The sequence below is a fragment of the Schistocerca americana genome, chromosome 2 (genome assembly GCF_021461395.2).
Source record: "Schistocerca americana isolate TAMUIC-IGC-003095 chromosome 2, iqSchAmer2.1, whole genome shotgun sequence".
Lineage (NCBI taxonomy): Eukaryota > Metazoa > Arthropoda > Insecta > Orthoptera > Acrididae > Schistocerca > Schistocerca americana.
In genome coordinates this window covers 295640477-295664072 of record NC_060120.1, presented here as the reverse complement: position 1 = coordinate 295664072, position 23596 = coordinate 295640477, and the positions used below count along the sequence as shown (strand labels likewise).

At 42.9% G+C, this 23596-nt stretch overlaps 1 protein-coding gene across 1 annotated transcript in view; it reads right to left on the bottom strand.

The window, feature by feature from the left end:
• Positions 1 to 23334, bottom strand: part of LOC124595176 (sodium-independent sulfate anion transporter-like) — a 185033-nt gene extending 161699 nt beyond the window's left edge. Inside the window, exon 1 of the mRNA XM_047133789.1 lies at positions 23242 to 23334. The gene's annotated coding sequence lies outside the window, so the exon portion shown is untranslated. The remainder of the gene's footprint in view (positions 1 to 23241) is intronic.
• Between the last annotated feature and the right edge of the window lie 262 nt (positions 23335 to 23596).

Genomic DNA, 23596 nt, shown 5'->3' with positions numbered 1-23596 from the left:
GTTTGATGCGGCCCGCCACGAATTCCTTTCCTGTGGTAACCTCTTCATCTCAGAGTAGCACTTGCAACCTACGTCCTCAATTATTTGCTTGACGTATTCCAATCTCTGTCTTCCTCTACAGTCTTTGCCCTCTACAGCTACCTCTAGTACCATGGAAGTCATTCCCTCATGTCTTAGCAGATGTCCTATCATCCTGTCCCTTCTCCTTATCAGTGTTTTCCACATATTCCTTTCCTATCCGATTCTGCGTAGAACCTCCTCATTCCTTACCTTATCAGTCCACCTAATTTTCAACATTCGTCTATAGCACCACATCTCAAATGCTTCGATTCTCTTCTGTTCCGGTTTTCCCACAGTCCATATTGCACTACCATACAATGCTGTACTCCAGACGTACATCCTCAGAAATTTCTTCCTCAAATTAAGGCCGGTATTTGATATTAGTAGACTTCTCTTGGCCAGAAATGCCTTTTTTGCCATAGTGAGTCTGCTTTTGATGTCCTCCTTGCTCCGTCCGTCATCGGTTATTTTACTGCCTAGGTAGCAGAATTCCTTAACTTCATTGACTTCGTGACCATCAGTCCTGATGTTAAGTTTCTCGCTGTTCTCATTTCTACTACTTCTCATTACCTTCGTCTTTCTCCGACTTACTCTCAAACCATACTGTGTACTCATTAGACTGTTCATTCCGTTCAGCGGATCATTTAATTCATCTTCACTTTCACTCAGGATAGCAATGTCATCAGGAATCGTATCATTGATATCTTTTCACCTTGTATTTTAATTCCACTCCTGAATCTTTCTTTTATTTACATCATTGCTTCCTCGATGTACAGATTGAAGAGTAGGGGCGAAAGGCTACAGCCTTGTCTTACACCCTTCTTAATACGAGCACTTCGTTCTTGATCGTCCACTCTTATTATTCCCTCTTGGTTGTTGTACATATTGTATATGACCCGTCTCTCCCTATAGCTTACTCCTACTTTTTTCAGAATCTAGAACAGCTTGCACCATTTTATATTGTCTAACGCTTTTTCCATGTCGACAAATCCTATGAAAGTGTCTTGATTTTTCTTTAGCCTTGCTTCCATTATTAGCCGTAACGTCAGAATTGCCTCTCTCGTCCCTTTACTTTTCCTAAGGCCAAACTGATCGTCACCTAGCGCATTCTCAATTTTCTTTTCCATTCTTCTGTATATTATTCTTGTAAGTAGCTTCGATGCATGAGCTGTTAAGCTGATTGTGCGATAATTCTCGCACTTGTCAGCTCTTGCCGGCTTCGGAATTGTGTGGATGATGCTTTTATATATATCGCCAGACTCATATATTCTACAGACCAACGTGAATAGTCGTTTTGTTGCCACTTCCCCCAATGATTTTAGAAATTCTGATGAAATGTTATCTATCCCTTCTGCCTTATTTGACCGTAAGTCCTCCAAAGCTCTTTTAAATTCCGATTCTAATACTGGATCCCCTATCTCTTCTAAATCGACTCTTGTTTCTTCCTCTATCACATCAGTCAAATCTTCACCCTCATAGAGGCTTTCAATGTATTCTTTCCACCTATCTGCTCTCTCCTCTGCATTTAACAGTGGAATTCCCGTTGCACTCTTAATGTTACCACCGTTGCTTTTAATGTCACCAAAGTTTGTTTTGACTTTCCTGTATGCTGAGTCTGTCCTTCCGACAATCATATCTTTTTCGATGCCTTCACATTCTTCCTGCAGCCATTGCGTCTTAGCTTCCCTGCACTTCCTATTTATTTCATTCCTCAGCGACTTGTATTTCTGTATTCCTGATTTTCCCGGAACATGTTTGTACTTCCTCCTTTCATCAATCAACTGAAGTATTTCTTCTGTTACCCATGGTTTCTTCGCAGCTACCTTCTTTGTACCTATGTTTTCCTTCCCAACTTCTGTGATGGCCCTTTTTAGAGATGTCCATTCCTCTTCAACTGTACTGCCTACTGCGCTATTCCTTATTGCTGTATCTATAGCATTAAAAAACTTCAAGCGTATCTCGTCATTCCTTAGTCCTTCCGTATCCCACTTCTTTGCGTATTGATTCTTCCTGACTAATGTCTTGAACTTCAGCCTACTCTTCATCACTACTATATTGTGATCTGAGTCTATATCTGCTCCTGGGTACGCCTTACAATCCAGTATCTGATTTCGGAATCTCTGTCTGACAATGATGTAATCTAATTGAAATCTTCCCGTATCTCCTGGCCTTTTCCAAGTATACCTCCTCCTCTTGTGATTCTTGAACAGGGTATTCGCTATTACTAGCTGAAACTTGTTACAGAACTCAATTAGTCTTTCTCCTCTTTGATTCCTTGTCCCAAGCCCATATTCTCCTGTAACCTTTTCTTCTACTCCTTCCCCTACAACTGCATTCCAGTCGCCCATGGCTATTAGATTTTCGTCCCCCTTTACATAATGATTTACCCTTTCAATATCCTCATACACTTTCTCTATCTGTTCATCTTCAGCTTGCGACGTCGGTACGTATACCTGAACTATCGTTGTCGGTGATGGTCTGCTGTCGATTCTGATTAGAACAACCCGGTCACTGAACTGTTCACAGCAACACACCTTCTGCCCTACCTTCTTGTTCATAACGAATCCTACACCTGTTATACCATTTTCTGCTGCTGTTGATGTTACCCGATACTCATCTGACCAGAAATCCTTGTCTTCCTTCCACTTCACTTCACTGACCCCTACTATATCTAGATTGAGCCTTTGCATTTCCCTTTTCAGATTTTCTATTTTCCCTACCACGTTCAAGCTTCTGACATTCCACGCCCCGACTCGTAGAACGTTATCCTTTCGTTGATTATTCAATCTTTTTCTCATGGTAACCTCCCCATTGGCAGTCCCCTCCCGGAGATCCGAATGGGGGACTATTCCGGAATCTTTTGCCAATGGAGAGATCATCATGATACTTCTTCAATTACAGGCCACATGTCCTGTGGATACACGTTACGTGTCTTTAATGCAGTGGTTTCCATTGCCTTCTGCATCCTCATGTCGTTGATCATTGCTGATTCTTCCGCCTTTAGGGGCTATTTCCTACCCCTAGGACAAGAGAGTGCCCTGAACCTCTATACGCTCCTCCGCCCTCTTTGACAATGCCGTTGGCAGAATGAGGCTGACTTCTTAAGCCGGAAGTCTTCGGCCGCCAATGCTGATTATTTATCAAAATTTAGGCAGTGGCGTGGATCGAACCCGGGACCGAAGACGTTTTGATTATGAATCAAAGACGCTGCTCCTAGACCACGGGTACTGAGTGAAAGTGAAGAAGAATTGCATCATTTATTGAAGAGAATAAACAGTCCAACGAGTACAGAATATGGACTGACAGTGAGTCGAAGAAAGACGAAAGTAATGAGAAGTAGCAGAAATGAGAACAGTGAGTAACTTAACATCAGGATTAAGCTCACGAAGTAGATGTAGTTAAGGAATTCTGCTACTAGGCAGAAAAATAACCATGACGGACGGAGCAAGGAAGACATCAAAAGCAGAATACCACTGGCAAAAAGGGCATTCCTGAGCAAGAAAATTCTACTAGTATGAAACATAGGCCTGAATTTGAAGAAGAAATTTCTGAGAATGTACGTTTGTAGCACAGCGTTGTATGGTAGTGAAACGTGGACTGTGAGGAAACCAGAACAGGAGAGAATCGAAGCATATGAGATGTGATGCTATATATGAAAGTTGAAAATTTGGTGGATTGATAAGGTAGGGACTGAGGAGGTTCTGCGCAGAATCGGAGAGGAAAGGAATATGTGGAAAACACTGACAAGGAGACATCTGTTAACACATCAGGGAGTGAGTTTCATGGTACTAGTGGGAGCTGTACAGGGCAAAAACTGTAGAGGAAAACAGAGATTGGATTACATCCAACAAATAATTGAGGATGTTGGCCGCAAGTGCTACTCCGAGGCTACTTTGAGATGAAGAGGCTGGCACAGGAGAGAATTCGTAGCGGGCCGCATCAAAGCAGTCAAAAGACTGATGACTCAGAAAAAAACACGTGCTTCACACAGTCAAGGAGAAAGACTGGAAGTGATGAAAGCTCAAAAAGTAGTAAAGTTCCTTCACACAGTGAAAGTAAAATATCATTCTACTACAATTTCAAAGGAACAATTTCAAATATTTACTAAAAACTGCGAAATAAATGTAATATAAAATAAAAAAGCCGGCACCTGCAGTTGTCATTTCGATATCGATAAATCGATACATCGGTGAAAAGAAACGTCACTGATTCATTTTGATATTTTTGGAGAAAGTATCGATGCTATTTTATCAACAGCCCTAATTTGAACCCAGTTATAGTCGCCATATGTGAGGCCTGCCACTTCTGTCCGATACCAGTAATCGTATGATTAAATTTATCATGCTGAAAAATGAGAAGGAGCGATCTGTTTTACCTGGTAAAAAACTCCTCTAAAGACAAAAAAGCACTCCGTCTTCAGGCCACAAGTGGCGCATCGGGACCATCAGACCGCCGTGTTCTCCTCCGCTTAGGATGCGGATAGGAGGGGCGTGTGGTCAGCACACTGCCCTACCGGTCGTTGTGATGGTTTTCTTTGACCGGAGCCGCTACTATTCGGACGAGTAGCACCTTAATTGGCATCACAAGGCTGAGTGCACCCCGAAAAATGGCAACAGCGCATGGCGGGTCGGATGGTCACCCTTCCAAGTGCCGGCTACGCCCGACAGCGCTTAACTTCGGTGATCCGACGGGAATCGGGTTATCCACTGCGACAAGGCCGTTGCCCTTTCTAAAGACAAGATCAGATAAATATTTTTTATTTTCAACTACCAGTTTCGACAGACGTTGCTGTCATCATCAGGTCTTAGAAACTTTTGTTTGGTTCAAATGGCTCTGAGCACTATGGGACTCAACATCTGAGGTCATCAGTCCCCTAGAACTTAGAACTACTTAAACCTAACTAACCTAAGGACATCACACACATCCATGCCCGAGGCAGGATTCGAACCTGCGACCGTAAAAGTCGCGCGGTTCCAGGCTGAAGCGCCTAGAACCGCTCGGACACACCAGCCGACAAACTTTTGTTTGGAAACGTGTTCATTGTGAGTTGGAACCACATGCTATGTTGTCATGTTATCGGTTAAAAAGTAGCATACTATACAAATGTTTGTTTTATTTCTGACAAACCTTTGTATAATGTTACATTTGATCCATTAACATGACAACTTGACGTGGGCTTCCATCTCACAATGAAGACGTTTTGTAATAAAAATTCTGAAGACTTGAAAATAACAGCAAAGTCTGTCGAAACCGGTGGTTGAAAAAAAAATTAGCGATCTTGGTTTTAGGAAGCTTTTTACCAATAACTTTACGCGTACGTATGTCATACGTCAATTTTAACAAAAAAACCAAATGACTATAATATCATTTTGGGTGGCGTGATTCATATGAGGTTACTGGGAAAGATAATGCGCAGCTTCCCCTTTCACCTCATAACTTTACGTTTGCTAGTGTACATCTTTTTCATTTGTGCCAGTGAGGTGGCTTAGGTGTCAGGTGTCTTAACTGAAATTGCTTTCCCGTAGTTGATCGTGATGCGTACGTCTGGAGTGCAGTATTGCGTTCGTACTGTTGAGCAAGAGAGAACCTACTCCTATCGAACAGCAACACAGGGGGCTGCTGAGCTTAACGTTCCCATCCGCTGTCCGATCCCCATCAGCAGTGTAGCAAGTACTCGCTCCACGAGACCTTGAGAAAAGGTTTGGAATTTAGGCCAATGCATTAACAAGAGCAATGAACTCTGTTGTGGGACAAAATGATACGAAGGCCAACAAAGAAGAGAATGTGTAAGACTTCAGTCCAGAGTGTAAGAGGATAAGAAATGACGTAATCCGACAAAGGCTTGACCATGTGAATAGGGTGAATGAAGATAGCATAACAAAAAGGGTACTATGATGGATACCATCCCAGCGGAAGAATAGGAGCCGCTCACGACACAGTTAGGTTCAAAATGGTTCAACTGCCTCTGAGCATTATGGGACTTAACATCTGCGATCATCAGTCCCCTAGAACTTAGAACTACTTAAACCTAACTAACCTAAAGACATCACACACATCCAAGCCCGAGGCAGGATTCGAACCTGCGACCGTAGCGATCACGCGGTTCCAGACTGAAGCGCTTAGAACCGCACAGCCACACCGGCCGGCTACACAATTAGGAAAATGATGTGGAGGAAGCAATGCAAGCAAGGAATATGAATGCTGAAGAAAGTCAAGACAGAAGAAGATGGTGACTGGTAGCGGAGGAGCGGCGCCAGACGTAGATAATCCGCAAGAGGAAGAAGGAGACATTCACGCAAAATCTGATGTTTAGGAATTATTTACCTCCTCCTCTCCTCCCCTTTCATGGGAAATATTAAAGGGGGAAGTTTTATTCGTCCCCCGGATAGTGACAGGCTACCTCAAAGTCGATTACAACCGGTTAAACGTGTATTAGCGACATCGATTACGGAGCTGGATTATTTCAGATAAAAGCCATCCTCATACTCAATACGTCCTTCCGAAATAGTGTAAAATGGAGTGCTAATCTTCCTAGGTTGGTCGATTTTTAGTGCACAGTATTTCAGTACATTCTGTGGACGCGAATGGCATTTCCATCATCGTCTCCCGACAGACTTGGAACTGGTGGTTAAAGGGTGCTGCGACATCGTTGAGTAACTTTATGTGTGCGCATGCGAGTGTTGTTTCATTAACGAGTATTTGACTATTCTTTTTCTTACACATCCATTATGGATGTCATTGTTTCTGCACTGAATGGATACGATAAAGCTGAATGTTTCTGACGAGCTTATCTCTTCGTTTGTGTAATCTCGAACTTGACACTTCTAGTTTGATCAAACAATCACGAGCTCTAAGAAGCGTTACTCTGGTTCTCAGCATTTTGAGACAATGAAATGAAGCCAGGGATGTTCTGGGAAACTCCTGCAGATACACGACAGGAACGTGTCTTATTAGATTCACCAGATCAATAACAACAAAATAAATGGAAATCGTGCTATACTTTAACCTCGCACAGTTTTGCGATGGCTTCATATTAGCGAAGTTGCTAAATTTCAGGCAAAATCTTTTATTAGCCGTAACTCTGTAACTAAACATTTGCGGACCTATGTTTATATGAACATTTTTCTTTAGTTTTGCTTGTAGAATAACATATTAAAATATTTGCATATCTTCGTGAATCACCCTGCATACGAGTAACTACATGCACAGTCCCATTTGTCCGCAGTTCGTAGTCTAGTGGCTAGTGTTGCTGCCTCTGAATCACGGGGTCCCCGGTTCGATTCTCGGCCGGGTTGGGGATTCTATCTGCCCGGGAACTGGGTGTTTCTGTTGTCCTCCTCATTTCATCTTCCTTACCATTCGTGACGAGGTTAGACTGGACTGTGTACAAAAACTGGGTTTTGTAAAAATAGAGACTTTGTACGGGCGCTGATGACCACGCAGTTGAGCGTCCCACAAACGAAACATAATCAAACATCACAGTCCCATTAATTCCTAGTTGGTAAGTCCATTACCAGCTCGCCACTTACGGGCGAAGAAAACAGCGGCACCGAGCGATGTGGCGCAGTGGTTAGCACACTGGACTCGCATTCGGGAGGACGACGTTTCAATCCTGATTTAGGTTTTCCGTGATTTCTCTAAATCGCTCCAGGCAAATGCCGGGATGGTTCCTTTGAAAGGGCACGGCCGACTTCCCCGTTCATCCCCAATCCGATGAGTCCGATGACCTCGCTGTTTGATCTGGACCCCCACAACAACTCAACCCAAAACAGTGACCTCTTACTGGGTTAGATCTCAAACAACCCGTTCTATTTCTTGGAGTGGAGAAAGAAAAAAAAAAAAATTGCCGTCACAGGTTACCGCCTGCAAGTGGCAAAACCTTAGTGATCTGCTTGTATAGAGCACGTCACCATCTTTATTCTGTCACATACGTAAACAAATATACATCACAAAGGTTCCCCTTGCTGGAACTAGTAAGTATTCCAAATCAGGACTGTCTCAGCTCTTTTATAGCTCGTCTGGTATATTCTGAAGGGAACCCAACTCCACAACATGTCGCCGGCCACGGTGGCCGTGCGGTTCTAGGCGCTGCAGTCCGGAACCGCGGGACTGCTACGGTCGCAGGTTCGAATCCTGCCTCTGGCATGGATGTGTGTGATGTCCTTAGGTTAGTTAGGTTTAAGTAGTTCTAAGTTCTAGGGGACTGTTGACCTAAGATGTTAAGTCCCATAGTGCTCAGAGCCACTTGAACCATCCACAACATGTCATTACCCCCACAGTCGTCTCTCCACTTGCCTCTAGGCTAAATTAAAGCAGTAATTGGGGTTACTGGTAATCGTCAACTTCATAGGTCCGCTGCTGATGTCGAATAAGTCATCGCTATTACTCTGCTATGCATACAAGCAAAAACACGTATGACGCCTACGTTTGCATTTTGTTGTCTGGAAGATATTGTTTCAGTGTTAAAAATAATGCTTATCCTCCGGTTCTGACAAAGGGTTTTGGAATGGTTACCTTGGTTGTAATCCAAATGCCTAACTCGAAATTCCGTCCCTAATATTTTCAGTTCTGACTTTCCCTGGCTATTACCAGTTCGTTGGGATTTTGCTGAAAAGAACTGATTGCTGTAACGGGTCATATTTCACAGAGTCCGCTATTGCCTCGTGGATAGGAAAAAGAAAAAAAAATTACTTTGAAAAAAAAAAAGAAGCCTTAACCCACTCCCAGTTATTTGGTATTTGGACAAGAGAAACCAGTAGTATTATACAATGTCTGGCCTTGCCTGCCGACTTTGGTAGGGACTGAAATATTAGAAAATATCGTTCTTTTAATTAATTAAAGATGGACGTAGGGATCTGCTTACCAGCTATTGCTTCACAACTTTGTGTTGTAGCGGACGAAATTACACTCGTCGTTACAACAGTGGAATATTTGGTTTGTTCTGGGAGGAGACCGAGTGGATACCACAATATATAAAATATTAGTTCACTTTCTTATAACTAAGGTAAGATGGATTAATTACGTTTGTACAATCCATTTCCACAGGAATGTCATGAATTTTGTCTGTATCAAGCGATACGTTACTGTTCAGAGACATTTGTAAATACTCAAGTCTCTCACTCGGAGTACATTTAAAAATAACTTCCACTTAGTGTTCTGCCTAATATGCTGATCAGACAGCTGGCCAACTAGAAGACGATGCTGTTGTCTTAGTGATCGCCGACTGGGCCGACCGGTACTGTGTTCAGCCGAAAGTCAGCAGAAGATTCGTTGCGGCGACATAGCGAAACGTTCCTGAGCGCGGTAACACCAGTGTCCGTCACTCGTCGAGGCGGCATCCAGCGACAGTCTTTCCTTGTGATTGCGTTGCGAGGTACCAACCTTGCTTTGCAACATTGCTTTTCGGACGACAACACGCGACTCCACACTTTGTAGAATTACGGATTAACTGTAGTGACTGAAAGTTTGTTAATGATGTATATGTATCTGAGACAGTAGATTTCCAGAAGGCTTTTGACACTGTTCAAAAATGTTCAAATGTGTGTGAAATCTTATGGGACTTGACTGCTAAGGTCATCAGTCCCTAAGCTTACACACTACTTAACCTAAATTATCCTAAGGACAAACACACACACCCATGCCCGAGGGAGGACTCGAACCTCCGCCGGGATCAGCCGCATAGTCCATGACTGCAGCGCCTCAGACCGCTGGGCTAATCCCGCGCGGCTTTTGACACTGTGCCACACAAGTGGCATGTAGTGAAATTGCGTGCTTGTGGAATATCGTCTCAATTATGTGACTGTATCCGTGATTCCTTGTCAGAGAGGTCACAGTTCGTAGTAACTGATGGAAAGTCGTCGAGTAAAACAGAAGTGATTTCTGGCGTGGCCCAAGGTAGCGTCATAGACTGCTGTTACTTATCTATATAAACGAGTTAGGAGACAATCTGAGCAGCCGTCTTAGGTTATTTGCAGATGATGCTGTCGTTTGTAGCCTAGTAAAGCCACCAGAAGATCAAAACAAATTGCAAAGCGATTTAGAAAAAATATCTGTATGGTGCGAAAACTGGCAGTTGTCCTTAAATAAAGCAAAGTGTGAGGTCATCCACATGAGTGCTAAGAGAAGTCCGTTAAACCTCTGTTACACGATAAATCAGTCTAATCTAATGGCTGTAAGCCGGCCGGGGTGACCGAGCGGTTCTAGGTGCTTCAGTCTGGAACCGCGCAACCGCAACGGTCGCAGGTTAGAATTCTGCCTCGGGCATGGATGTGTGTGGTGTCCTTAGGTTAGTTAGGTTTAAGTAGTTCTAAGTACTAGGGGACTGATGACCTCAGATGTTAAGTCCCATAGTGCTCAGAGCCATTTGAACCATTTAAAGGCTGTAAATTCAACTAAATACCTAGGAATTACAATTATGAACAACTTAAATTGGGGAGAACACACAGAAAATGTCGTGGGGAAGGCAAGCCGAAGACTGCGTTTCATTGGCAAAACACTTAGGAAATATAACAGATCTACCAAAGAGACCGCCTACACTCGGCGTGTGCGTCCTGCTTCGGAGTACTGCTGCCCGGTCTGGGATCCTTAGCAGAGAGGTTTAACGGAGTACATCGAGAAAGTTCAAAGAAAAGCAGCCCGTTTTATATTATCGTCACTGGCATGATACAGGATCTGGGGTGGACGTTATTACAACAAAGGCGCTTCTCGCTGCGGCCGATTCTTTTCACGAAATCTCAATCACCAACTTTTCCTCAGAATGCGAAAATATTTTGTTGACCCCAACCCACATAGGAAGAAACGATCATCATAATAAAATAAGGGAAATCAGAGCTCTCAAGGAAAGACATAAGTTTTCATTTTTTCCACGCGCTCTTCGAGATTGGAATAATAGAGAACACTTAAGTGTGATTTGCAGAGTACAGATTTGGATGAATAGGAGACAAGTCAATCTGCTCTCACTGGGCAACATTTATTTCCCACTCGTCTAAAAAAATCGAGTTATCGAAATCAAGTTAAACATAGACTAAAATCTCATAGTGTCGTTCTTCAGCAGTACTACAGTATTTAATTTAGCACACGGCCTTCGTTAGGGTAAGGATCCGTGACTTAAAGTCTTTAGTGGTATCAGCAAGATTAATACTTTGCTCCTCAGTTCTGATCCACGAGACTTAGGAGAATTTGTGGATACCTTTTTATCTTGAAATTCATGGTGCACCTAAATGATAGATTTACGAGGATTCATAAAAGGTTGGTACACATAGGTGCTACTACTGATAAACTTAACACTCACAAAGTATCTTTAAATAATGTTACGTAAGACCTATGATTAACTTGGAGTAAGTGAGTTACAAATTCACCGAGGGGTTCCCAGCATATCGAGGATCTCAAAAGATTAACATAGGTTCCTTCAAGTTATTTCTGACGAGAGAACTAATTTTGACTTAGAAGGTTAGTTTGAGAAATATGGTAAATTTACATGAAAGACTGGGGCTATCTTTTCTTTTTTTTTGTCCTTTCATGGTTGGTAAGCTTGATTACTCCGAGGATCGTATATAATATTTCAGCAATGTTTACCGTACAGTTCATCATTGATAGCCGTCTGAATTGGTCAGTGTGTTGACTACGACTGGAAATGGAGATCACCTAGTTTTGCGTTATTATCAAACATTTTGAACTGAAGGTTTGAACTGCCGCACAGATCAAAATAGAAGTGGATGAAGTTCACGCGGACTCGGCACTATCATTGAAGACCATTTACTTTTGGATTAATGAATTTAATGTGGTCGGACAAACGCCGTAACCGATGTACGCTCCGGCCGTTCATTTGAGGTCACCACAAAGAAAACCATTGACAGAATCTGTGATATGGTAATGCAAGATCGCCGAAAAACAATTTATGAGCTTGCTGATACTGTAGACTTCTTAACTGAGCGAGTGCATGGTATCCCACACGGAGAATTAGGTATGAAGAAGCTGTGTGCGAGGTGGGTGCCGTGATTGATCAAGTCAACCAAAAGCGCATCCGCCACATTTCAACACAATGTCTGGCGATGTTTAATCGCCGTCCGTAATTTACGTCCATTTGTGACTATTGATGAAACCTGAATCCATCATTACACACCAGAGTCAAAACGGCAGTCAACGCAGTGGACAAAGTGTACCGAGGAAGACGAAGACAATTTTGTCAGCTGGTAAAATGATGATTACTGTTTTTTTTCAGATTCTCAAGGCAACCAGTGGGCTGTCTTTACTATAAAAAATATTTTCACGGTTGCTGCACACAGCTATATTTAAAGTTGTAAGATTCCCAAGAAATAACTCTGATAGATCACTTGGAATAATACAGAACCATAACTGGACCTTATTGTGCTTCATTGTTGGATTGTTTGAAACTTGCGTTGACTGAAAAAAGATCAAGGTTGGCACTATAGAAGAAAAAAGCTTTTTGGCCAGAAGGATAATGCATCATCCCGCACATCAGCGATAACAATGGCGAAACTGCATGAATTGATCCCTGAATTGGTTCGTCAGCCACCCTATTCGTCAGACCCAGCCACAAGTGACTTCTTCCTGTTCCATAACATAAAACTTTGGCTTGTCAGGAAGAAATTTTCAGTAAATGAGGAAGTCGTAGCAGCAGTCATTGAGTATTTTAGAGAGTTTAGCAGAACCTATTTTTCCGATGGGATGTAAAAGCTGCAGGATCGCTGGACCAAGTGTATGTCCCTCAAATGGAACTACGCCGAGAAGTAAGGTTAGCAGTTTACAAAAGTCCGCAGCTCGTGGTCGTGCGGTAGCGTTCTCGCTTCCCACGCACGGGTTCCCAGGTTCGATTCCCGGCGGGGTCAGGGATTTTCTCTACCTCGTGATGACTGGGTGTTGTGTGCTGTCATTAGGTTAGTTAGGTTTAAGTAGTTCTAGGGGACTGATGACCATAGATGTTAAGTCCCATAGTGCTCAGAGCCTTTTGAACCGTTTGTTTACAAAACAAACATATTTCTTGCTTTTTTATCAGACTTGCCAAATTACTCTCTTAGAGCCAGTAAATATTAAGAAAGACTATACTCACCCATGTGCAAGTTCCCAACGGGCCCACGGGACTAGCGCAAGAGAAGACAGTCATACTGTTCGCACGTCTGTACAGGATCGTACTGCCACTTCACGTACTTTGAGTCAGCTAAAGGGGCTATTTACAGCGAGACAAGTACCGACAACGGTACTGCGACGGCTGGAGCACCACCGACTATCAGCACGGTAGCCACCGTTGCGGCTTCCCTTGAACCGGCACACGGGGGAGGCGCGCCGGGGACACTGGGCACGGCAGTAGCGTCAGGTTGCCTTTCCGGTCCTACTTATAGCACCACGGTGGACGTATCCGTGTGTGGACGCTCCGATGAGAACGAACGTTGCCAGATTACATACGTCATTGGCATACGGGCCCAGCACTTGGTCATTATGGTATGGGGTGTTACTGAGTGCACAACACGAGCATCTCTGGTTCGCACTGCCTGTAAACTGGGAAGCAGGAATTACACTTGAGACGTGTTATGGCAAGTAGCTGTGCCCTGTCTTGGAGGACTCCATCTCTCAACAAGATAACGCAAGACCATACGCCGCGCGTGCACTCCTGATCTACCTAAGTACAATGAGTGTTCAACTGCTGGCCAGGCCAGCAAATTTTTCAGAGACCTGGTCCAGTAGGAACATCAGGTCGTGAGTTGCCGAAGTCTGGCACACTACCACTCGCCAGCCACTACGACTGAAGTGACAGGTGACGTACTGGTGTATGACCTCATCCAGGCTCATTTCGACTCATTTCTCGGCTGCTTTATAGGTGTTGAAGTTGTAAGAGGTGGCAACTCTGTGTTGCAAATTTCGTACCCCAAATCACTTACAAGTTTAATCAAGTTTTCTTCCTACTATACTGATTCCTGCAGTAAATAAATTTTCATTTTTTGCTACCCTTCTTGGTGTTGAAATCGCCTATGGATCACTCCATAGGAGATGTTTCCTAGACCAGCGACAATCCCGAAGCAATTCAGGTTGCTTGCACCCAATGTTTTTGTGAATGTCACTATCAATAAAATTCTTCTGTGTATGTGACCGCATTATCAATGCGCAATACTGTCCGGCTTTTCGGCCACCGTTGGCCGACAAATCGGAGAATTTTACACATGTGGTCACATATCCAGAATAATTTTATTGGCTGTGGCAACGGCTGTTGAATACTACTCTTACGTATCTGAAAATGCTTTAAATTTCACAACGCAAACTTTACAATTTGCTTTTTTGTGTATATGCTGACTGAAGCGACGAAAGAAAATTTGAACCAAGGCCGGGATTCGAACCCAGGCACTAGGCAGATGCACTAACCACTACGCCACCCTGCCACAGTGGCTTCGAAGAACTGCACGGACTACCCTCGAACGCCTCCCTCCTCAATCCAGTATCCCATTCACGCCCTATCCCAAGTTCGAATCCAGGACTTTGTACAAATTTTCGCTCGTTGCTTCAGTCTGCATGTATACGTCATAGATGTTTGAGACTTAGAAAGGTCTTGGGAACCATATAGTCTCACTTGACTTCAGCACCTGCGCTAGAGTTTGAAACAGGATCGCCCGTTTCTTTCGATGCTGAAGTGCTATTCTAACACAGTTTGAGATTCTCTGCAATGCTGTTCAAGTTTAGGGGGAATACCAGTTGGCTGAGGTGTGATTTGGAATTTGGACTGCGGAGGGAGGCGTGCTAGGGGAGTCCATGCAGTTGTACAAAGCCACTGTGCCAGGGTGCATCTGCCTAGTGAGCAGGAAATCCGAGTTTGAATCCCGATCTTGGTACAAACTTTTATTCGTCACTTCAGTCTGCGTACATACATCATAGATGTTTGAGACTTGAAACGGTCTCCGGAACAAAACAGTTCCAAGTAATTTGCTTTTCGTGGTACACAGGTCGGTATCAACATCTAGTTTCGTCGCTATACTAGATCACCATCGCTCTCGCTTGTGAGGTAGTGTAAGTATCTGCTTCAACTGCTTATGAAGGAAGCAATTTTCGCGACAAAAATCTGGCTGGCTGTCGAGTCCATTTCCCGATCACCATTACGTCCCATTATCGAGGACAATGAAATGAGGGTGCTGATGACCACTCAAGCGCCCTGGCTGGTGCCGAATCCTAGCGGACGTCTGCGCAGTTCTGGAGAATTGCCCGTGTGCCGCGACAGTGTTTCAGTTTTATCTGTCTTTCCATTTTCACAAAGGTATGGCTCGATGGCTGAGTGGTTAATGCGAGACTATGAATTCGAAAGCCTGTGGTTCGATACGTTGTCAGTCCACGGATTTTTATCTCCATACGTACCCGTTTCCCCTCCGGCAATGTTTGTTAATATAAAAATGTCGAGCTGAAGCGTGATTCGGAGTCCACGTCAAACTGTTGGTACCCCTGTAACTGGCTTAGTGAGTTAGATTAAAGTTCGGAGGGGGGCAAGACTATACCACCTCCAATTAGGACGATACCAGCTGCAATACGACGATGGCTAGTAAGGCAGCCTTCGGTTTGATGGCAGCTCGACTTCTTAATCATCCAAGAGAACACACACACAGCACTGCAGCGCTCATTAGGCGATAACAGTCCTCCATATGGATTCGTTACATGTGTGGTATATCACCCACAGCTTGAAAGAAGATTATGGCAAAGCACTTTCAGAAGTACGTGAGCTTGGCTTATTTCATTTAAGGGTTTTAGGTGTCTCAGTGAAAGAGTACTGTTCGCGAAAAAAAGATTACGTTTCCGATTCCTTCACTAACATTATGTTCATGTCGAACGAAGATATCTATAACTTATCTAAAATAATATATGAAGTATTTTATTTCTTATACTTTTCCTTCTGTAGGCTGTTGAAAATATCATATAATTCCAATTTTACTGTCTTTACACCTCTCTTTGTTTGCAAATACTTTCATATGGAAATACCATTAGACGCTTATCAAGTTTGTTCTGTTATCTACACTAACATACTTTAATTATTAAAGATTTTGATATTGCCATGGATACTATGCCTTGAAACTTTCCTAGTAATTGTACAAGTATTGTCTTGACTGTCTTTCGACCTTCATCATTAGATTTTTTTGTAGTTCACGAGACCCAGGTGAGTTGCATACACTTTGGGCGTTAGACACATATCGAGTCGTCTTTTCGTAGTGAATTCCTCTGGTACTGTAAACGATAGAGGCATTGGCAGCAAACGCATGGAGACCACGCAGGTATGAGTCTGAAGAGTCTGACGAAAAAAACACATCTTGCTATGTTTCAATGGATTTGATATAACGGCCAACCAGTTGAATAATACAAGTTTATTAAACGTGGCGCATGTCACTAGCGTTGTACGTAGCATACTTTCGCTCTGTAATATCCGATGCCAGTTTTATATTTAATGTCATATATGTATAATCTATCAAGTGGCACATTACACTTTGTCGCATCCAATGTCAAATGTGTAGTATTTTAAAAAGTTTTAAAACAAAGCTCTACAGTAGAGAGCAACTACTTTTAAATGACTTATTTTAAATGGCTATTAAGTGGTTGACACACACATGTACTAGACAGAGTCAGAGACTCCCACATCTGCTACAGATAATGTGATTCCACCCATAATGGTCAAGGTTTAATAAACCTGTATCTTGCAACTGGTTGGCTATTAATTTCAATTCATTGAATCTCTTTCACGCACAGTTGCTGAAGCGCAGCTAAGTTCAGAAACTTAAATCTGGCTGTTCTGTTCGGCTAACTACTCCACACTGCATTGTGTGGCCCTGCTTGTGCCTCCCACGTGCTTAATGTATAAACAAGTTTTCTTTCGCGTCCTGTGGCGGGCTATCTAGCGTTGTATTATCGAAGTCGCTCCGCGATACCAAACATTCGACACAGTACCTCGCTGTTGTTGTGTAAATAAAGTACTAGCATACGATATGCCTGTTCAGCTATGCCACTGACTCGAGACTTCAGAACAGACGGTACTGTATGCTTCATTCTTGACGAGACAGGAAGTCAGAAATGAACATTTGTACCATAAGGAAGCGTCTTGCAATGGTCATTATTACGCTAATCAGTCAAAACGTTAGAATATTAACTCAACATTATCATCAAAATCAGACGTAATCAGTCCTTCGTGACACGGATTCCATGAGTCAGCGGAACATAACCGGAGTCTTACTGCGCTAGATCTTCGTCCAAAAAGTTACATAGTGAAGATTACGATTACGTGTGTGCTGTGATGGGAATCTGAGTATCTTCGAGTGGCCTCTGGCAAATGTTTACTGAAGTAGAAGCGCCGGCAGGCGATTCTTATCTCACGTGCACGTTATTGGCTTCTAATGGCAACAGGGAGCAGGACTATACGGCACTGATAAGTATCATGTGAGCTAATGTTGTGCATACTGCACGAGAACGCTAGAAACAAAGTGGTGTGCGGCGAAAAAAGTAGTGGCTGCGTCAAAACATGTGAATATTCAAAGAGCTCTACAACAGCAAAGGAAGGATGTTTTCGGTTTCATGTTCTGTCGACGGTGAGGTGATTAGAGGCGGTCTACAGTAACATGCTCCAACGCTGCAGTATCTTCAGGAAAGGGCAGATGAAATTTCAGATACCAAAAAGGAAGCGACGACACGTAGGAATCGTATGCTCTAGATTGTAACGGCAACGTACATGTAGTGTAGCGGTGACGATGAATTCTGGAGACGACAGAATGAAACGGAAGGAGAAAGCTAGAGGTGAAAGTAATAGGTGCCGTCAAATGCAGAAATGGAGTCACCGAAGTAGGGAGGATTCATAGCTTGCTGAAATGGTGCAAGCCGTGATTAGGTACATACAGGATGAAAGCAAAAACAGCAACCAATCACAGAAAATATCATTATACTTCGCAGCAGTACGACAGCGTGGTCTGCAAGAAAAGGTATGGGTATCCACGGGCAGGTAACGCACATTTACCAATAAGAACGATGTTGTCTTCTTTCAAGGTTGCTCGCTGAACTTTGTACGATAATGACATAATGCGGAATTGACATAAAATTGCGCGTCACATAAATTGCACTGAATACCGGGAAGCAGTTGTTCGTTGCAAAACAGAAAACTGGTATAAGCGTAAGACGCAGGGATTGCCATTCCGTGCAAAGCAGCAAGTTCAGAAAAAAGAGCAAACGATGCCACAGTCTTATTTCTCTGTAGGGTGAGAGTGCTCAACTTGTAATTAGTAATGGCTCCGTTTTCAGTATCGAGCCATTTGATTTTCAGGACGTACGTAGGTAAAGCGCTTCAACAATGCGTCAGAAAGGAATCTGTTACGTAGAATCCAATATATAGGAGCTACGGAATGCGTATGTATACCAAACAAGAGTGGAACAATTGGGCTACAACAGTTTCGGAAATAGTGCGAACTTTGGTTTTGATAAATTTCAGTGAGGAGTAAATGCTGCTCCTTGACTCATAACCTACACATACTGTTCCACAACGTCGATTTACCACCATCCGTCAGGCAGTCCTCTGACGTTGATATTTACACTCGCACGAATAACTGCACGCATATAATTCTGCATATTTCATTACGAGAGTTGGAACTTTAATAGTGGCAACTATTTGTTTACAGCTAGTACAAAATAGATACGTGTTTCAAAGTTTTACTGACCTTCAGAGTAGTAACCAGCTCGAACTTCCAACACAACTGGCACTGCTAAGAGTACCCTACAACTTCCACATCGCTCTCAACGGGTTATACACAATGCTGGTTACTACTTTGAAGGTCAGTAAAACTTTGAAACATGTATCTATTTTGTACGACCTGTAAATAAATAGTTAGCACTATTAAAGTTCCAACCCTCGTATTTTGTGCCTACGAAATGTACTGTAAAATTTTATAGAATTCTGTATTGCAGTTTGCCACTTTACAGATAAACTTCATTAACACTCTGTTTTGCATCCTATTGCATGCTACCACATCCAAATAATCTCCGTTAGCAACATCTGAATTATTATGAAAATGTTAACACAACTGCTCATCATATTCGCTTTCCCCCTCGTGAGTGCTTAGACACAGTTTTTTTTATTGTTGAGGAAAATCCTATCTTATTCTGAGCAAGTTTATTAGTAGCATTTTTAGTCTGCCAGTTACGTCCACATGAGCGTAACACACACCGTAGAAGGTTTCGTCCTGCACATCTCACGCAATCTCTTGCCATAGATCGCTTGTCAACAGTTGATGGGCCTTTTTTTGTACTAACACTTTCGAATAGACCTCGCACAGGCGACACAGAAGTCATGGTGTTTTCTTGTGAGTTAATGTTCGACGATATACGACAAACGTCGTTATAAGCAAGAACTTGAAGGGAATTACTTATCACGCTTCTCAGATCACTAAAAAAATACTGTGTCCAGTGGGGAAACATTAACCATTAAGGGATGCATGTCATCAGATATAGTGATTTTAACCAACATGGTTGACTGATATTTTGCAGTCATGAATGTTTGTTGATAAGTAATCATCAGAAATAGGATAAACATTACCTGCAATTTTCGTGCGGTCTTCCTTACAAAATTCTACTCTCAGTAAAATAATAATATTGCCGTCAGTTCTCTGTGTACCTTCCATGGTAAAAGTGTTTTACAACACTGTGCTAATTAGGTGAGCGAGGTGATATAACGGCATACGGCAAATCACTGTAGCTGGGGGCACTAAAGCATGATGGTTGAGGCTACCGGTTCGAATTGTCGCGATGGGAAAAAAAATCGACGCCATTATTTAGTCATCAAGGGAGGAGATATTGGGGTAAAGTTTCTCATCAACAGAGTTTAGCTAGTGTCCTAGTTGGATGATAAACGACCAGATTGTTCACCAACACTTTGGGTTGATTACCAAACCTGTCGGTAGTCTCTTGCGATGCTAATTCGGCTATAGGACGCTAGGTGAGCCCATTGATGCTGTTCGGCAATAGTGGGCTATGTGCCACACGATCTTATCATAGCCATCAATACTCAACAGACACATTAAGGAACCCATCACTCTGAAGGAAGGTCCCAATATATGAGAGCTTTCCAGTCAGTGGAATGAAACTAATCCTCAACTAACAGTGCCGTACGTCAAACTTCTTTTAGTTAGACAAGTTTTCCACTGTTCCACTCTCCAGTCAAGATGCTCCTGATCACATTGCAGTTGTCACTGACGACATCATTGAGTCGATAAAGATGGAATACCGACTACTGTCGTTAAGCCATACTTGCACCGACGTACGATGAATAGAGTTCTGTAAAAGTAATATCACTTCCGTAGCAATTAACTTTACTAACATTTGCGTTATATATAGTCAGTCACTTATTCCGCTTTAGAGAGCGGGTAATCCTGCAATACCCGCACCTTGGAATAGTCATGGGTACGACATGCCAACGGTTTCACCAACATTCAGTTTCGGTAGATCCTGATGGAGGTAGCACTTGGAAGCTTAACGAACCTTGCCGTTTCGGTGATAACTGGCGTTAGCCGCGGGGCATCGTAGGCGTTATTTTCCTGTTCTCTGCAGACGACGACAACAACTTTGTCTCTTGCCCTCCGGTGTAGTGTCGCTTGCATTGCGTTGCGGACGTAGGATGTGGTTACCGATATTTCGGTTGATAATCTGTGTGAGATGGGAAAGTATCAAGCAACCATCGATTAGATGTGCACAAAGGCGCATCTGAGAGTGAGTCGGAGGTCTAGAAATCGATCATGCAGTAAAACTTGTAACACCATAACTGCAGCCTGAGGCCACTTTATTTATTGTTATTACTACATGTTGATTATTATACGTTCCACCTCTGACTTCAATGCCTTTCGTATTCTCTTGACAATACCACGTGTAGTTTTCCCAATGTTTTCGTGGCGTTCTTTAATGAGAGCAGCACTATTCATAATCCGAACGATCACTTCGTCTCTCTTTCAACCATACCCACACACAAAAATCTAAAGGGATAAGGACTACTTCTGCCAATCTATCTTCCGGCGAATGTTAGGTTTAAATGATGTCACCTGCTCACTAGCACGTGCAGGGTCCCTTCATGCTGGAAGAACGTACCCAACATTGTTTCCAGAGCAACCGTTTGTAATACTACTGGACGCTCGTTTTCGAGAAATTCTTAGATAACAGATTCCTGTAGGACGATGAGATAACACAACGCGCCAAATCAACTGACTGTTTGTGATATCCGCTTCACATATTTTGAGAGGAGCGCTTTTGAATGTGTCTTCTCAAAGGTATGTGGGTTTCCAAACAAAACTAATAATAAGTAGATAAACCCACAGTAACTGGAGTACTGACGTACGAAATGAAAAATTATCTCTGTAACCAGTAGAAACTGAACGAATGTTATATGGAATGTTTTATTCGAACTAGTGTACACCATCACTGTCTGAAATATTTACTACTCCTCTTGAAGCACCACGTAAATCCATACCAACGCGTCATAGTATGACTGTTTTGCCCTTTACATTTCACCTAGGTTTTTTAATTCTCAGAACCATAATGCTCCAGCCGATTAGTGTATGTTTCTAACTTAGGAGATATCTTTGGTAGCTTTTTGATACTATTGGCGGGAGTGGCGAATCGATACAGGGAACGAGAGGGCCACGACAGTCGAATATCTGGGACTAGTCACTGGAAGAAACTGATGAGGCAACAAGCGCATTAGGCGTCGAGAACAAGCCTCCCCATATTCTAGCTCTTTCTATTTCCATGCTGCAAACCTATATTTGTTACGAAGAGTCCGCCTCTTGCAAGACACAATTAACTACGCTGAACTGACCCAAATTTGTTTAATGGGTCTCAACAAAACGTCTTCCACAGCTCCTTACTACTCATTTCATAAAGATGACAGTGTCACAGGCTAAATACTTGACTTTTTACTTCTAAACTTGTCTTTGTTTCGGCACACTCTACCTGTTTACTTATTATTTGTATGTTATAGCGTGAATAAAATAGGCAGTACGAGATTTCACCGACTCATGCGTGTTCCTTCGTTCAAGGACCACTTGAATATATTTTACTTGAGGTCATATACTATTCTGCGGCGGAAAATGCTTGAATGTGGGATGAAACAATACAAGTTGGAGTTCCTTTCTTCCACTGCTCAAATGTTTGTGTTTTTCATTCTGCGAGAATCATTTTGAATGTATGTCGCTTTTGGGTTCCAACGGAGGGTCAGAGCCCATTTGTAATAAAAATGCTCTCCCACTGCCACTAAGTTTATCCACAGTTACGAATCACAGTTCTGTGTGGGAAACTTACACGGAAACTTGTACTTCTCAACAGCATTAGTACTGCGAGAATTCTCGTTCCGTTTTGGCAGGCTACGTAGCTCGTCTATACAGAACACAGGAAACAAATATAGCCACTGTTAAACACGGGCTGGGCGATTCTTTAGCTGTTGATTTAGTTACTAAGAGATCTTAACAGAACAGCTTAACGAGCTCTTTAGTGAGACGTTAGAAATAATGCATAACATGGAACGTGGATGATTATTCTTAAGATGCAGAGAACCTAAATACCGGACCTAAGCGACAATCTAGAGTTACGATGTACACGCTCGTCACGTAGAAATCAACACAGTAAAAGATCAATTATCTCAGGGAAGTAATGTTTATATAACACCATGAACTGCTAATAAAAGAAAGCTACTTCATTTGTTACCGGTTTCGGTCTATCTGATCATCATCAAGCATTTTTTTTAGCATTGTTCCACAAAACTTATAATTAATTTCTTTAAACATGTATGACCTGTAGGGACCGCTAGTAAAAGGAACTAGAGGGAACTATACAGTCTTACACGTACTCGTAAAGTGGTTCAAAAAACCGTTCAAATGGCTCTAAGCACTATGGGACTTAATTGCTGTGGTCATCAGTCCCCTAGACTTAGAACTACTTAAACCTAACCAACCTAAGGACATCATACACATCCATGCCCGAGGCAGGATTTGAACCTGCGACCGTAGCAGTAGCGCGGTTCCGGACTGGAGGGCCTAGAACCGCTTGGCCACAGCGGCCGACTTGTAAACTGACTTTATGTAAATGCAACACTAGGTGTTGTAACTCTGTTGTGTAGACTGATTACTTAGTAATCAACTGTGACAGGATATGCTTTGGAGCTCAGCCTCTGCCGCCGCCTACCTTTGCGTTGCGAGGTGATGTGCAGTTTTGTGTGGCGCGTAGTGATGGAGGCCGACTGTTCGGCGTCGGCGCGCGGTGAGGATGCGGCCGACACCACGGTCGCACGATGCTTAAATAAGAGGCGCCTCGCCAGTGCAGAGCCATCTGGAGGTAGCTCGTAACGTTTGTGTATCATCTGTCATGACGTGACTCGTGCAACTTGGGTGCGCACCGTTTCACAGGGATCAACCGTTTTGGCTCTCTGCTGCCGTCAGTATTCCCAACATCGGCAATAAAAATCATCAATGTCTTAACACGCTTAGTTACACGGAGAATTCATCGAGCAATCAAAAACATTTTTCAAAACTTAGTCGTT